Source organism: Budorcas taxicolor, chromosome 23 (genome assembly GCF_023091745.1).
Source record: "Budorcas taxicolor isolate Tak-1 chromosome 23, Takin1.1, whole genome shotgun sequence".
Taxonomy (NCBI): Eukaryota; Metazoa; Chordata; class Mammalia; order Artiodactyla; family Bovidae; genus Budorcas; species Budorcas taxicolor.
This window is the reverse complement of record NC_068932.1, coordinates 1,370,580-1,387,139: the sequence shown is the minus strand read 5'-3', so window position 1 is coordinate 1,387,139 and position 16,560 is coordinate 1,370,580.

Sequence of the window (16,560 nt, the reverse complement as noted above, 5' to 3'; positions counted from 1 at the left end):
AAATATCAATAACCTCAGATATGCAGATGACACCACCCTTATGGCAGAAAGTGAAGAGGAACTAAAAAGCCTCTTGATGAAAGTGAAAGAGGAGAGTGAAAAAGTTGGCTTAAAGCTCAACATTCAGAAAGCAAAGATCATGGCATCCGGTCCCATCACTTCATGGGAAATAGATGGGGAAACAGTGGAAACAGTGACAGACTTTATTTTTTTGGGCTCCAAAATCACTGCAGATGGTGATTGCAGCCATGAAATTAAAAGATGCTTACTCCTTGGAAGGAAAGTTATGAACAACCTAGATATCATATTAAAAAGCAGAGACATTACTTCACCAACAAAAGTCCATCTAGTCAAGGCTATCAGAGAAGGCAATGGCAACGCACTCCAGTAATTTTGCCTGGAAAATCCCATGGATGGAGGAGCCTGGTAGGCTGCAGTCCATGTGGTCACCAAGAGTCAGTTACGACTGAGCGTCTTCTATTTCACTTTTTTACTCTCATGCATTGGAGAAGGAAATGGCAACCCACTCCAGTGTTCTTGCCTGGAGAATCCCAGGGATGGGGGAGCCTCATGGGCTGCCATCTATGGGGTGACACAGAGTCAGACTGAAGCGACTTAGCAGCAGCAGCAGCAGCAGTCAAAGCTATGGTTTTTCCAGTGGTCATGTATGGATGTGAGAGTTAGACTGTGATGAAAGCTGAGCACTGAAGAATTGATGCTTTTGAACTGTGGTGTTGGAGAGAACTGTGGTGAGAGTCCCTTGGACTGCAAGGAGATCCAACCAGTCCATTCTGAAGGAGATCAGTCCTGGGTGGTCATTGGAAGGACTGATGCTGATGCTGAAACTCCAATACTTTGTCCACCTCATGCGAAGATTTGACTCATTGGAAAAGGCCCTGATGCTGGGAGGGATTGGGGGCAGGAGGAGAAGGGGCCAACAGAGGATGAGATGGCTGGATGGCATCACCAACTCAACGAACATGATTTTGGTAGACTCTGGATGTTGGTGATGGACAGGAAGGCCTGGCGTGCTGTGATTCATGAGGCCGAAAATAGTCAGACATGACTGAGCAACTGAACTGACTGAAAACATTGTACAAACCTATGTATTTTTATTTCACCAATCTTGGACCCAGGTTTTTCCTTAGGTCACAGGGTTATGTTCAAATAATGACTATCCCTGCTGAACTACACCAGTTGTACCCTGAATAAAATATCAATATTATCCATAACCACCAAGACATTCTATCAAGAATGTCTCATTATCAGAATAATTCATCAAAATAGCCACAGTAGTCTTGTGAAAGCCTTAAAATATCAGGGGAGAGAATAGCAAAGATCTAAATAAATGGACATGTCAACAGATAGGCAACAAATATAAGGACCAGAGTTAAGCATGAGTGCAGAAAGAAGAAATAAGAATTAAAAGAGAATGGGGAGATATCAAGATCAAAGAAATAAGTATATGACATTGGATAAAAAGAAAATGGGTTCTTCAAATATAACATATATGATAAAACAAGTCCCTTCTATAAATTCACCTTCCCCTAGTCACCCTACCTTAGCCTACAAGTATGCTTTTCTCATTTTAAACACATAAAATGCACAAAATAGCTTTATCACTCAACTGTGAAATTTCTTTAGCTAATGGCCCTCTCTCCCTCCAATTTGTTAAACTGCTTATGAATAAAAAAAAAAAAAAAAAAAAAGGCCTGCAACCATACTTGTTCATTGTCTTCTACTGGCCCAGCACACACCAAGAAAATCAGTGACATCGTTACCTAATCCAGCTGGTCTTACTATCTTACTTCCTCTCTGCAGAATGTCTTGCAATTCTACCCTTGACCTGCATTTTTTTCCTCATTGGTTCAGTGGGCTCATCTACTCTTTTTTCTGTATTTCTAATGAATCCCAAACAGTAACTTAAGCCCAACCTTCCAAGTTCCAGTCCTTTATGGCTTACTGTGCATTGTATATGCCTCCCTGGAAGTTTTTTAGGTACCATATTTAATAAATTCAAACTTATATAAGCTATAACCTATGCATCAAAACTACTTGTTTTACATTCACTATGATAGCACTTCTATCTACTTAATTATCCTAACAAGAAAAGGAATTCTTCCTAGATCTCTTTTCCATACTCAACATCTACATTCTATGTATCACAAGTTATGTTATTTATCATTTTACTTTCAGTTCAATTCAGTCGCTCAGTCGTGTCTGACTCTTTGCAACCCCATGAATCTCAGCACGCCAGGCCTCCCTGTCCGTCACCAGCTCCCGGAATTCACTCAGACTCACGTCCATCGAGTCAGTGATGCCATCCAGCCATCTCATCCTCCATCGTCCCCCTCTCCTCCCGCCCCCAATCCCTTCCAGTACCAGAGTCCGCTCCAATGAGTCAACTCTTCGCATGAGGTGGCCAAAGCACTGGAGTTTCAGCTTTAGCATCATTCCTTCCAAAGAAATCCCAGGGCTGATCACCTTTCATTTCTTAGGCTGTGCAAAAGTTTGTTCTTGCAGTAAAGTTTCAAATTCTTCAGATAAAAGAGGATATTATAAAACTGCCAGATTGGAAACTTTACTATGCCCCATTTCTACTGCCTGATTTAGGACCATACCATGGCCTTCTTGACCTTCTTAGACAACTACAATAGCCCATGTTTTACCTGTTGATAAATATTTGCCATAAGGTTTACCAGGCACTCCTCATCTTAAGTTGATTCTTAAATTGTTCCCTCTTACATAGAGAATTTGATCTTAACTCCTAACAAGTAATGAGGTTCCTCTCAACCCAGACCCTGCCTGTTTTTCAAGCTCAATTTCTCCTAGTCTCCAAAGAGCATGCTATGCTCTGCCCACACAGAACGATAATAATAGATGACAAATATCAGGAAATTAGTATAAGCCAGTGGCCACTATGTGTCTATTTATTATCTACCTTAACTTTCAATAATTCACCGAGGCAGGTAATATTATCTTACAGATATTTTGCAGATGAGAAAACAAGAGACCTGTAGAGCTAAAATCTAGTTGGTAAACCACAACCCTAACCTAAGCAGGCTAATTCCAGAGTCCAAGTTCTTTAAGAAAACCAGGATAAATGATCCTAGAATCCATGGGTCTTATTAATTGATTTGATATGAGGTGATTTTAACAATTTCACTTCCACAAGTCATTTTCAGAAGAAAGGCTTTATGGTAAATTTTCACACAAGGTTTATATAATGTATTATTCACTGGCAACCTCTAACATATAGAAAAACTACATGAAAAAATTAGGGCTCATTCATACACTAAATATGCTACTCACACAAAATAAAATAAAATGCACAGAACATATGAGACAATGGTTAACACTGCCTAACTATAACCACACTGACATAGAGTTCTTTGGCTGCCTTTCTTGTCCCTCCTTCCTGGAACCAATGCACAACTGTAAAAATACACAAAGAGGTGGTTTAGCTATGGCACTTCCAAAATATAATATTTCAAATAAGTTTTAATAAAAAGATATTTACACAATGTGTTTTTTTACTACCTCTACTTTTAACATACCAGACACGAAAAGAAAAAACAACTAACATTGTCAACTCCATATAGTAGTGAATGTATAGCACTGAGAACTCTACTCAGTACTCTGTTAATGGCTTATATGGGAAAAGTATCTACAAAAGAGTGGATTCACTTTGCTGTACCGCTGATACTAAAACCATATTGTAAGTCAACTATACTCAAATAAAAGTTTTTTAAATAAATTAAGTAACAAATATATAGTGACTAGAGGCTTTCCAGGTGGCTCAGTGGTAAAGAATCCACCTGCCAATGCAAAAGACACAGGTCGAATCCCTGGGTCAGAAAGATCCACTGGAGAAAGAAATGGCAACCCACTCCAGTATTGTTGCCAGAGTAATACCAAGGACAGAAGAGCCTGGCAGGCTACAGCCCATGGGTTCACAAAACAGACATGACTGAGTGACGCAGCACGCATGCACTTACAAAACAGATGCATAGAACAATAAAAATACTATGAAAATGTCTTCTAAATATGACCAGAGTATCATAGCTCCTGACATGGAGTAAAGGCTGCCTGGTAGGGGCCTAGTTCTTTCCACATCACCTAGTGTACATACAGATGGATCCAGCTATGGGGATATGCCTAGTAGTGCTGATGCTGCTATTTTAGGTACATCTGAGTACTAGGTAAAAATACTGGCATGTGTATATGTTTATGTGTGTGCACATATGTGTTTGTGTCTGTATAAACACACCACATAGATTAGAAAGAAGGGATTAAGTAGCCTCAATCAATTCATCAAAATCTAGATTTCAAGCAGATCTGAATTTAATTTTCTATGTTCCATTACTCTAGGTACATGTCCTGAAAAGTTGCTTAATCTTTCTTGTGTGAAGTAACTGTGATAATAAATAATGAGACAACACATGTAAAATTGAATAGCTCATTAGTTGACAAACAGGAAACACTCAAAAATCTTATTCACCTTAAAAAAAAATTGAAAGAGGTAGAAGAGTGAGGAAAAGATGCAAGGATGCTATGTGAGTCATATTTCAGAATGTAGCTGATTTTATAATCAAATTCATTATAATTTACATTCTTACATTATAATTTACATTATTTACCGATATATTCAACCCAATTTTTCCTATAAATGGAAACCATTTATGTAACATTGTGATGGTCTCATATTTATTTTTGATTTCTAGTAACTATATATCCTATACACTTGGTTTAAAACTTTCCAGAAGGAAATTCACTATTTTTAATTGTGATAAAATTCACCAAGCCAACAAAAATGTTTAAGACTCTCCAATGTCGTGATTCTTTCTGCATCCAAGTTATTAAACTCATTATGAAAGCCTTGATCCCCTCATAATACTATTAGCGAAGTTCAAATTTCTATCCGGCAGCCAAGTTCTTCCTGCTGAGAAGCTGAAGTTGATCGAAGTCAATGGGAGCTGGATATGAGTGAGAGATGGGAGCTTTTGCTGTCAGATAAAGTAACTTCTATTTTCTCTCTACCCAAGGAGCTTCTTCTCTTTCATCTTAAGATAGAAGTACTGAATACTGATGAGGCATGTTTTCAACCAACCTCAGTGATGAATTTTTGGAAATTTCATTTGGATTCTGAACACATGGTCTAAATTTTCTGCAGGGTTAGGTAATCTGCCAGAAATAATAATTTTCCTTTCCATAGAAAAAAATGCACCAATGAATTACTTCAGATCTCTACCATTTGCCTTACTGTCAAGTAACTTATCTCTTTTTGCTACGCCAACTCTATTTTCATGCAGTCTGCTTTTTAAAGTTTTTACCAAATAGTAAAAGATTCAAATCGAATACCATTGAAGAAAGCAAAGAACAATGAAATGGAGTCACTACCAACTATAGATATATAAATTCAGGTTTAGGTCTTTGTCTACAGCTTAATCATCTCTTTAGGATATAGAAGAAAGCCACATGTACTCATGATTACCAAGCCATGTCAAGGACAATGATCACTTGGATGATTTTATCCTCATTTGAATCAGAACTTTTGGAAGCATTCTATATTGCTGTGGAATAAACATAATTGAACTGAACCACTCAAAACAGCCAAAATATAAGGGGTAACGAGTAAGTTCCTCTGCATTTGGTCCCCAAAGGTAAAGAAACTGAACCTGTTGCTTGTTCAGAGAAGGAATAAAGGAACAGAAAAAGAGATCAAGCATAAATATTTAGCTGCATTTATCATGGTTCAGGTTTCCCTGGTAGCTCAGATGGTAAAAAGTCTGCCTGCAATGCAGGAGACCCGGGTTCAATCCCTGGGTTGGGAAGATCCCCTGGAGAAGGAAATGGCAACCCACTCCAGTATTCTTGTCTGGAAAATCCCATGGACTGAGAAGCCTGGCAGGCTACAGTCCATGGGGTCACAAAGAGTTGGACGCAACTGAGCGACTAACACTTTCTTTATCATGTCTCAGTTGATAAAGAATCTACTTGGAATACAGGAGACCTGGGTTCGATCCCTGAGTCAACAAGTTCCCTTGGAGAAAGATATGGCAACCCACTCCAGCTTTCTTGCCTGAGAAATACCATGGACAGAGAAGCCTGGTAGGCATGGGGTTTCATGGGGTTGCAAGAAGTGGATACAATTTAGCAACTAAACTGCTGCCACCACCAATTGTGGTTCACATAACATCAGACCCACAAGTTTTTGCAAATACTCAAATTATGTTCAAAATATGAAATGTATAGCTTGAATGAAGGGTACATCCTGTTTTCTTTAATAACTAATCAATTCTCCTCTTTTTTAAGTCTTCAAGGAAACAAGATAAAGATGTTTTTCATGAACAGAACCAGTTGTGGCTTAATGTATCATCCCATACATCCCAATCATGGAAAATATATCTTATTTGATTGATGAGAATAATAATACACTAATAATATACTTCTCTCCTGGAGAAAACAAATGTCTTCTGAAATGTTCATAATGTTTGCCGCGACTTTCTAGTTCCTCTCAATAAGGAGGTGGTGCTTATTTTCCCAATCCTTGTACCTTGATTTCAAAGCAACTTGCCAATGGAATGTAGCAGAGGAGGCAGTATGCCGCTTCCAAGCCTAGGACTCAAGAGATTTTGTATGTTTCTGTTTTTTTTCTCTTGCCCCTTTGCCATTGACATGAGAACATATCTTCTGGAAGATGAGAAACATGTGGAATATAATCAAGTGTCCACACTCATTCCATTAAATACTGTACTGTATCAGAAGACCTCCATCAAAGACAAAAATTCATGAGTAAGTCCAGTTGAGATCACCTGATCTCTTGCTTATTTTTCATAAGCTATGGTAATAATGACTGTTGTTTGTAGCTACTAAATTTTTCACTTGTTGTGCAATAATAACATAATAATTGACACTAGACACTATGTTGATAAATGTGTGTATGTATGTATGTGTGTATGTATTTATGTATGTATGTATGTATCAGTTGAGTTCATTTCAGTCTCTCAGTCATGTCCAACTCTTTGCGACCCCATGAACCTCAGCACATCAGGCCTCCATGTCCACCACCAACTCCCAGAGTTCACCCAAACCCATGTCCATTGAGTTGGTGATGCCATCCAACCATCTCATCTTCCGTCATCCCCTTTTCCTCCTGCCCTCAATCTTTCCAAGTGTCAGGGTCTTTTCCAATGAGTCAGCTCTTCGCATGAGGTGGCCAAAGTATTGGAATTTCAGCTTCAGCATCAGTCCTTCCAATGAATATTCAGGACTGATTTCCTTTAGTATGGATTGGTTGGATTTCCTTGCTGTCCAAGGAACTCTCAAGAGTCTTCTCCAACACCACAGTTCAAAAGCATCAACTCTTTGGCACTCAGCTTTTTTTATAGTCCAACTCTGACATCCATACATGACCACTGGAAAAACCATAGCCTTGACTAGACGGAACTTTGTTGACAGGCTGTCTATGTTGGTCATAACTTTCCTTCCAAGGAGTAAGCATCTTTTAATTTCATGGCTGCAATAACCATCTGCAGTGATTTTGGAGCCCAAAAACATAAAGTCTGACACTGTTTCCACTGTTTCCCCATCTATTTCCCATGAAGTCATGGGACTGGATGCCATGATCTTCATTTTCTGAATGTTGAGCTTTAAGCCAACTTTCTCACTCTCCTCTTTCACTTTTTCCAAGAGGCCCTTTAGTTCTTCTTCACTTTCTGCCATAAGGGTGGTGTCATCTGCATATCTGAGGTTATTGATATTTCTCTTAGCAATCTTGATTTCAGCCTGTGCTTCATCCAGCTCAGCGTTTCTCATGATGTACTCTGCATATAAGTTAAATAAGAAGGGTGGCAATATAAACTCTGTATGACATATATATATTTGTATGTATCTATGTATATATAGCAGAGAAGGCAATGGCACCCCACTCCAGTACTCTTGCCTGGAAAATCCCATGGACGGAGGAGCCTGGTAGGCTGCAGTCCATGGGGTCACTAAGAGTTGGACATGACTGAGTGACTTACTTCACAAAATATACAGTGAATTAAAATATTGGGCTTGAACCTCTGAATCTCTTATTTCAATAATATTATTTTCCCATATCACTGTGTATTCAAAACGCATGTACATGTACACCAATGTTCCTTGCAGCGCTACTTAAAATAGCCAAGACATGGAAATAACCTAAATTGTCCATCAACAGATGAATGGATAAAGAAGATGTGGTACATATACACAATGGAATGTTACTGCGCTATAAAAAGAAAAAAAAGTGGGTCATTTGTACAAACATGAATGGACCTAGGGTCTGTCATACAGAGTGAAGTCAAAAAGAGAAAAGCAAATATCATATATTAATGCATATATGAAGAATCTATGAAAAATGATACAAAATAATCTATTTCCAGGTCATGAATAGAGATGCAAATGTAGACAACAGACACAGGGTGGGGTGGGGGAGGGTTGAAGATGATTTGGGAGACTGGGATTGACATATATACCATCTAGATGGGTGGGATGGTGGGACAGCGAGTGGTGGGAGGAGGAAGGTCCAAGAGGCAAGGAATATATATAAACATATAGCTGAGTCACTTCATCACCCATCAGAAACTAACACAAATTTGTAAGGCAACTCTACCTCAATTTAGAAAAAAAAGAAAGAAAGAAAGAAGGAAAGAAAGAAAGAAAAGATATACCTCAACGGAATTTGAGCCTTATTATCTTCATCAACCCTTGCCTGGAATAATTATATAATCTATCTTTTGAAGTATGTTATTTCCTTATTGGCTTTTTAAGAAATTTTATCCTGTATGCTAAAAGCTTGTGAAATTATTATAACTCCTACAGTGAGCCTATGTTTAAAAAAATGTTGACAAGACAAAACAAAAATTGTTCTGAGACCAAATTGCTTACTGTAAATTAAATCTGCAATCAACATTATCAGAAAGTTCATATTTTATGTAATTTTTAAATGGGATCCTTTTTCATACAGTTTAAGATGTTTGAGGATGTCTGGTCAGATGGTATATTTTGACTTGATTTATTGGGTTATGATTTACATGATTTTCAAACTCTCTAATCATTATGTTGCAAGGCTGGTCAAGTTTGTTGAGCCATGAGAATAAAAATCATTCTCCCCTGCCTTCCAAATATATACAAATTGCTTGCAGTCCTCGCATTCCAACTAATTTTGCTATCTTTGTTGTTGTCCCATTTTCCTGTTCTTATTTGAGGCACCCTGGTCATCATCATCACTGGCTCTGCACAGGAAGAAATGTCAGTTTTGGGCAACCCAAAGATAGAATAGATTATCCCTTCAAAGTATATCTCTTCAAAATACACTCTGACAAAAATATATGGTATAGAGTGATCTCCTTGGAATATTCACTGCAGATCAACTGCTCCAGACCTAATTCCTTTTATTTTGAAATCATTGGTGACTAAGTCCTTGCTCTAAAAGGACAGGCCAAGGGCACAGCTACTACAGATACATTCAATTCTAAATATTTCCCGCTCCATAGGAAATTGAAAGAAGTAGACACAAAAATGTCCTTCAACTTACTGTCTCTGCCTGTTTTGCTTTCTGTGCCAGTTTCTGTTCTTCTTTATCTTATCTTAACAGGTGTTCAAATATTTAATTTAATCCACATATATTTTGTTATCAATATAAATTTCCAAACAAGTATGATTTCCATTATTTGAATTCACACAGCCTACTTAGCTCTGTATTCTTAGAATTATAGTTTCTGTCACTTAATGTGAAAAACTCAACAGGAAATTACCAGCAGCCAGGTTCCTAGATTTATCAGAAAAATCAAGCTGTCTTACTTTTATGAGCATCTGACTCAAGGACAGATCTTCTAATGCAAAGTAAGGGCTTTAATAAATCACATCTATGACCTCTACCACAGCCTCCCTTTTCCAACATGGTAATAGTTCACCATACAGACTCTTGTGATTTTTCAAAATTGGAAGTCTGAAATTTAACATTTCATTACTTTCAATTTATTAGGGGTTTATCTACATTTAATGATGACAGATTTTGAAAGCCTGTTTTAACTTGTACAAAGTATTAATGAACACATATTTTTCACCACATTTGTCTGAGATTCATAGAACATTAACTCATTAATGAATTATCCTACATATAGTAAGATAAATCATCATACTGCCATTGTAATTCTACCCCTATTTTTAACTTAAAATTCCTATTTCATATTTTGTGCATATTTCATCACAATTTGATGGTTATTATTCAACCAAAATCATATATATGTGTCTGTGTATGCATACACATAGGGCTTCCCTTGTGGCACAGCAGTAGAGAATCCCCCTGCAATGCAGCAGACGTGGGTTTGATCCCTGGGCTGGGAAGATCCCCTGGAGAAGGAAATGGCAATCCACTCCAGTATTCTTGCTTGGGAAATCCCATGACAGAGGAGCCTGGTAGACTACCTGTACATGGGGTCATAAGAGTGGAACAGGACTTAGTGACAAAACAACAATATATATACATATAAAATCTTTGCAAACTACCACAATCAAGATATAGAAAATTCCAATCAATCAAAAATTTTCTTTGAGTTCCTTTTCAATATTACTTCACCCCAATGCATTTTCTCTCACCATAGATTAGTTTTGTCTGTGCTTAAATTTCACATAAATTGACTTACAATTAATAAACCTTTGCATTTGGCTTTGTTGTTCAACATGTTATTTTTGAAGTTTATCACTGTTCTTATACATGTCAACATGTTCATTCTCATGGATGAATGGTATCTTATTATATCAATACATCATAGTTTGCTTAGTCATTCTCATGTTGATGAAAAGTTATTTGTTGTTGTTTGTTCAGTCATGTCCAACTCTTTGTGACCCCATGGACTGCAGCATGCCAAGCACTCCTGTCCTTGGGATATTATAAATGAGGCCACAATGAATATTTCTGTACATTTTGGGGTGTGTGTGTATGTGTGATGTATGTTTTTATTTTCTCAGCTAAATATTAAAAAGTAGAGCTGCTAAATAATAATTACATTTTTTTCCCCTGCCCATGGAATTCTCTAGGCAAGAATACTGGAGTGGGCTTCCATTTCCTTCTCCAGGAGATCTCCTTGACTCAGGGATCAAACCTAGGTCTCCTTTATTAAAGGCAGATTCTTTACCATCTGAAACACAAGGGAAGCCCACATTAAAAGAAATGCCAAAAAGTTTCCCCTTAGCTATTTTCTCATTCTCCGTTCTCAAGAGCAACAATGAAAACTCCAACTGCACCTCAGCCTTGCCAAATTTGATTATTTCAATTATTTTCATTTTAGCTGGTGCACTGGATATTAAATTGTATCTACTTACATATATATATATATATATATATATATATATATATATATATATATATATATATATATCCCAATGAGTTAGCTCTTCACATCAGATGGCCAAAGTTTTGGAGCTTGGTAGACTGGAAAAGACTGTGATTCTGGGAAAGACTGAATGCAAAAGAAAAAGAGGATAGCAGAAGATGAGATAGTTAGATGGTATCACTGACTCAATGGACATGAATTATGAGCAAACTCCAGGAGATAATGAAGGACAGGGAATTCTGGCATGCTGCAGTCCATGGAGTCACAAAGTGAAGTGAAAGTGAAAGTTGTTCAGTCATGTCTGACTCTTTACGATACCATGGACTATAGTCCATGGAGTTCTTCAGGTCAGAATACTGAAGTGGGTAGCCTTGCCCTTCTCCAGGGGATCTTCCAAACCCAGGGATTGAATCCAGGTCTCCTACATTGCAGGCAGATTCTTTACCAATTGAGCCACAAGGGAAGCCCAAGAAGACTGGAGTGGGTAGCCTATCCCTTCTCCAGTAGGTCTTCCCTACCCAAGAATTGAATCCAGGTCTCCTGTATTCTTTACGAACTGAGATATCAGGGAAGCCCTGGGGTCATAAGGTACTCAGCATCATTACTCATCAGAGAAATTAAGATTATAAGTGTTGTTGTTCAGTCACTAAGTTGTGTCCAACTCTTTGTGACCCCGGACACAATTTAGCGACTGAACAACACTTATAATTTTAATTTCTCTGATGACTAATGATGCTGAGTACTTTTTCTGTGCTTACTGACCTTTCTTCTGTTGTGAAGTGTTTATTCAAGTCTTGACTCATTTTCTATAAATTAGGTGTTTCTACTTATTATAGAATCATGGGAGTTTTTTAAATATCTTCTTAATATCACCTGTTTCTTAGATGTACTAAAATATATATTCTAATAGTTCGTGTCATGCCCTTGATTTCTACAAAAATAAAAGACAATATTTTTTATTTATTTTTAATTGGAAAATAATTGCTTTACTGTTGCATTGGTTTCTGCCATCCACCAACACGAAAGATAAAAGAAAATATTTATTGAGAATGCCCAAGTAACCTCAGAATTTTGCAATACTGATACACCTTAAAAAATGAACCTCTCTCTCTTTTATTCATCTATTAAATTAGCCTAATAACATAGTTTATCAAAAGTACCTTACTATAAAAATTAAGAAAAAGGTATAAAATGTTAAAAAATTATTTGAAGTGGTAACATTTTCTAGTTTGAACTAGTATGTGAAAATATGTATCAATACATTTTTTTATAATATGCAAAGCCAACTCCAGTCCCCAAAAGTAAAAACCCTCCACGTCTGCATCTGCCCTCAGTGAAACGTCTTTAATGAAAAATTATACCAAGTAATATACAAGTCAGTGCTCAGTACTAAGTTTTAAGGTAGAATTTTGTTGACCAGGTAACACATTTGAGGAAAAAAGGACTTTTGAATTACAAACATTTTCATATTGTGGACCCAAGTTTCTGGCTTAATAATAGATATTGTAAAACAAGCAGTCTTGTTCTAGTCACCCTCCTCCCTTTCCAAGGTTAGACAGACATCCTTCAAGGAGAGAAGAAGCAAAAGAATACCTGAAAAGGGAGCAAGAAGATTAGGCCATGACAGACTTTCTAAGCAGAGAGTCATCCTTCCCTCCCCTCTAGCTGTGCTCTAGCCAGGTACTGTGAAAGTTTGGAGTAGGAATGGAGTTTATATCAATGCAATTTGCCATCAGCTGATGAGCTTATACAGTCCATGGTATTCTCCAGGCCAGAATACTGGAATGGGTAGCCGTTCCCTTCTCCAAGGGATCTTTCCAATCCAGGGATTGAACTCAGGTCTCCTGCATTGCAGGCAGCTTCTTTAACAGCTGGGCCACCAGGGAAGCCTGCTCTGGCCAGAAGTGCAATACAAATGCTAGACAGATTTGAGGATCTGAAAGACTTTACCCTGCTTCCCAAAACCAGGTACAGGAGTTTTTAATAGATCTCTGTGATGAAAGATATTAAAATGAAGTATATATAAATAGAGGCTTGTCCAGGAAACATACACATTTCTAGATTTGACTTCATGAGAGAAGGCAAATAGAGAAGCTTCTAGTTTTTACACCTCCAAAAAAGTTGCAGATGTTAACTGAGAGAGACAGACCGAGGCAGGGCAGGGGGACAGGGGAGAGAAAGAGATTATCTGGAAACATCTTTGACTGTAATGACAGTAACTAGGTACAACAGGAGTGACCTGGACTATAAAGTTCCCAATCCAGAGACAGTAGCAGACGGCACTATGAAAGGCTGTTGACACCTGCAGGAGATTTTATGCACTTCATCAGATGCCACTGGGCAGACACAAACAAGTCATCTGGTAACCCCACCCAACAATGTAACAAATTAGATGCCACTAAAGCTACAATGAATGTGAAAAAGGAGATAATCATTAACTTGTTGTCTGCAAATGTCACTAGATAAAATCTAGTAAACATAGCCAAGGCTTCCGAGGTGGCTCAATGGTAAAGAATTTGCCTGTTAATGCAAGAGATGTAGATTTGATGCCTGGGTCTGGAAGATTCCCTGGAGAAGGAAATGGCAACCCACTTTAGTATTCTTGCTTGGGGTTCCAATGGACAGAGGACCCTGGCAGGCTACAATCCATGAGGTCATAAAACAGACACAACTTAGACGCTAAACAACAAAAATAAGCTTAACCAAAATTACATTGACTGGTATCAGGCAGAAGAGGCACTTTATAAAATTTAAGTTGAATCACAGAAAAAGAAAATTATTTTTATGCACATCTGGGTACATAGCTTATAAAATTAAAACATTGCGGACTAAAAGGAACTTTAAAAGTTGTCTACTCCAAACGTCATTTAGCCAATAAAGAAGCAAAAATCTGCTGAGGGTAAGAGATTATTCTTACTTACACAACCTTACTCCACATAATTAGTAACACAGAACCAGAAGCCAGTATCTTATTTTCTAGTTCATACTTCTTTCTTCTACATCATACTACTTCATTCTTCTGTGAAAGTTATATTTATATTTTTGCAATAAAAATCACCATTTTAACACAAGCAATTACATGTGAATTATGAATATACTTATACAAGCTTGACAGGTAGGCAACTATAGCATGTCAATTTTAATTCTTGCTCTCAATGAATGTTAAAAATATACCATCTGGGTATTCAAAGTAATTTTTGCTTCTAGGTTGGCTAGAGGCAGGAAAGGGATGTTTTATTATTAACACAACTCAAATCAAGTTGTTAAAACCAATTTTAAGCAATTATATGCCAATAAAATGGACAACGTGGAAGAAATGGACAAATTCTTAGAAAATACAACTTTCCAAAATTGAACCAGGAAGAAATAGAAGATCTTAACAGACCCAACACAAGCACGGAAATTGAAACTGTAATCAGAAATCTTCCAGCAAACAAAAGCCCAGGTCCAGATGGCTTCACAGCTGAATTCTACCAAAAATTTTGAGAAGAGCTAACACCTATCCTACTCAAACTCTTCCAGAAAATTGTAAAGGAAGGTAAATTTCCAAACTCATTCTATGAGGCCACCATCACCCTAATACCAAAACCTGACAAAGATGCCACAAAAAAGAAAACTACAGGCCAATATCTCTGATGAATATAGATGTAAAAATCCTTAACAAAATTTTAGCAATAAGAATCCATCAACACATTAAAATGATCATACACCATGACCAAGTGGGCTTTATCCCAGGGATGCAAGGATTCTTCAATATCCGCAAATCAATGTAATACACCACATTAACAAATTGAAAAATAAAAGCCATATGATTATCTCAATAGATGCAGAGAAGGCCTATGACAAAATTCAACATCCATTTATGATAAAAACTCTCCAGAAAGCAGGAATAGAAGGAACATACCTCAACATAATAAAAGCTATATATGACAAACCCGCAGAAAACATTATCCTCAATGGTGAAAAATTGAAAGCATTTCCCCTAAAGTCAGGAACAAGACAAGGGTGCCCACTTTCACTGCTACTATTCAAAATAGTTTTGGCCACAGCAATCAGAGCAGAAAAAGAAATAAAAGGAATCCAAATTGGAAAAGAAGAAGTAAAACTCTCACTGTTTGCAGATGACATGATCCTCTACATAGAAAACCCTAAAGACTCTACCAGAAAATTACTAGAGCTAATCAATGAATATAGTAAGTTTTCAGAATATAAAATCAATACATAGAAATCCCTTGCATTCCTATACACTAATAATGAGAAAATAGAAAGATAAATTAAGGAAACAATTCCATTCACCATTGCAACGAAAAGAATAAAATACTTAGGAATATATCTACCTAAAGAAACTAAAGACCTATATATACAAAACTATAAAACACTGGTGAAAGAAATCCTAGAGGACACTAATAGATGGAGAAATATACCATGTTCATGGATTGGAAGAATAAATATAGTGAAAATGAGTATACTACCCAAAGCAATCTATCGATTCAGTGCAATCCCTATCAAGCTACCAGCGGTATTTTTCACAGAGCTAGAACAAATAATTTCACAATTTGTATGGAAATGCAAAAAACCTTGAATAGCCAAAGCAATCTTGAGAAAGAAGAATGGAACTGGAAGAATCAACTTGCCCGACTTCAGGCTCTACTACAATGCCACAGTCATCAAGACAGTATGGTACTGGCACAAAGACAGAAATATAGATCAATGGAATAAAATAGAAAGCCCAGAGGTAAATCCACGGACCTATGGACACCTTATCTTTGACAAAGGAGGCAAGAATATGCAATGGATTAAAGACAATCTTTTTAACAAGTGGTGCTGGGAAAACTGGTCAACCACTTGTAAAAGAATGAAACTCCCTGGTGGCTCAGATGGTAAAGCAACTGTCTACAATGTGGGAGACCCAGGTTCAATCCCTGGGTTGGGAAGATCCCCTGGAGAAGGAAATGGCAATCCACTCCAGGACTATTCCCTCGAACATCCCATGGACAGATGAGCCTGGTAGGCTACAGCCCATGGGGTTGCGAAGAGTCAGACACAACTGAGCGACTTCACTTCAGAACACTTTCTAACACCATACCCAAAAATAAATTCAAAACGGATTAAAGATCTCAACGTAAGACCAGAAACTATAAAACTCCTAGAGGATATCATAGGCAAAACAGTCTCCGACATAAATCACAGCAGG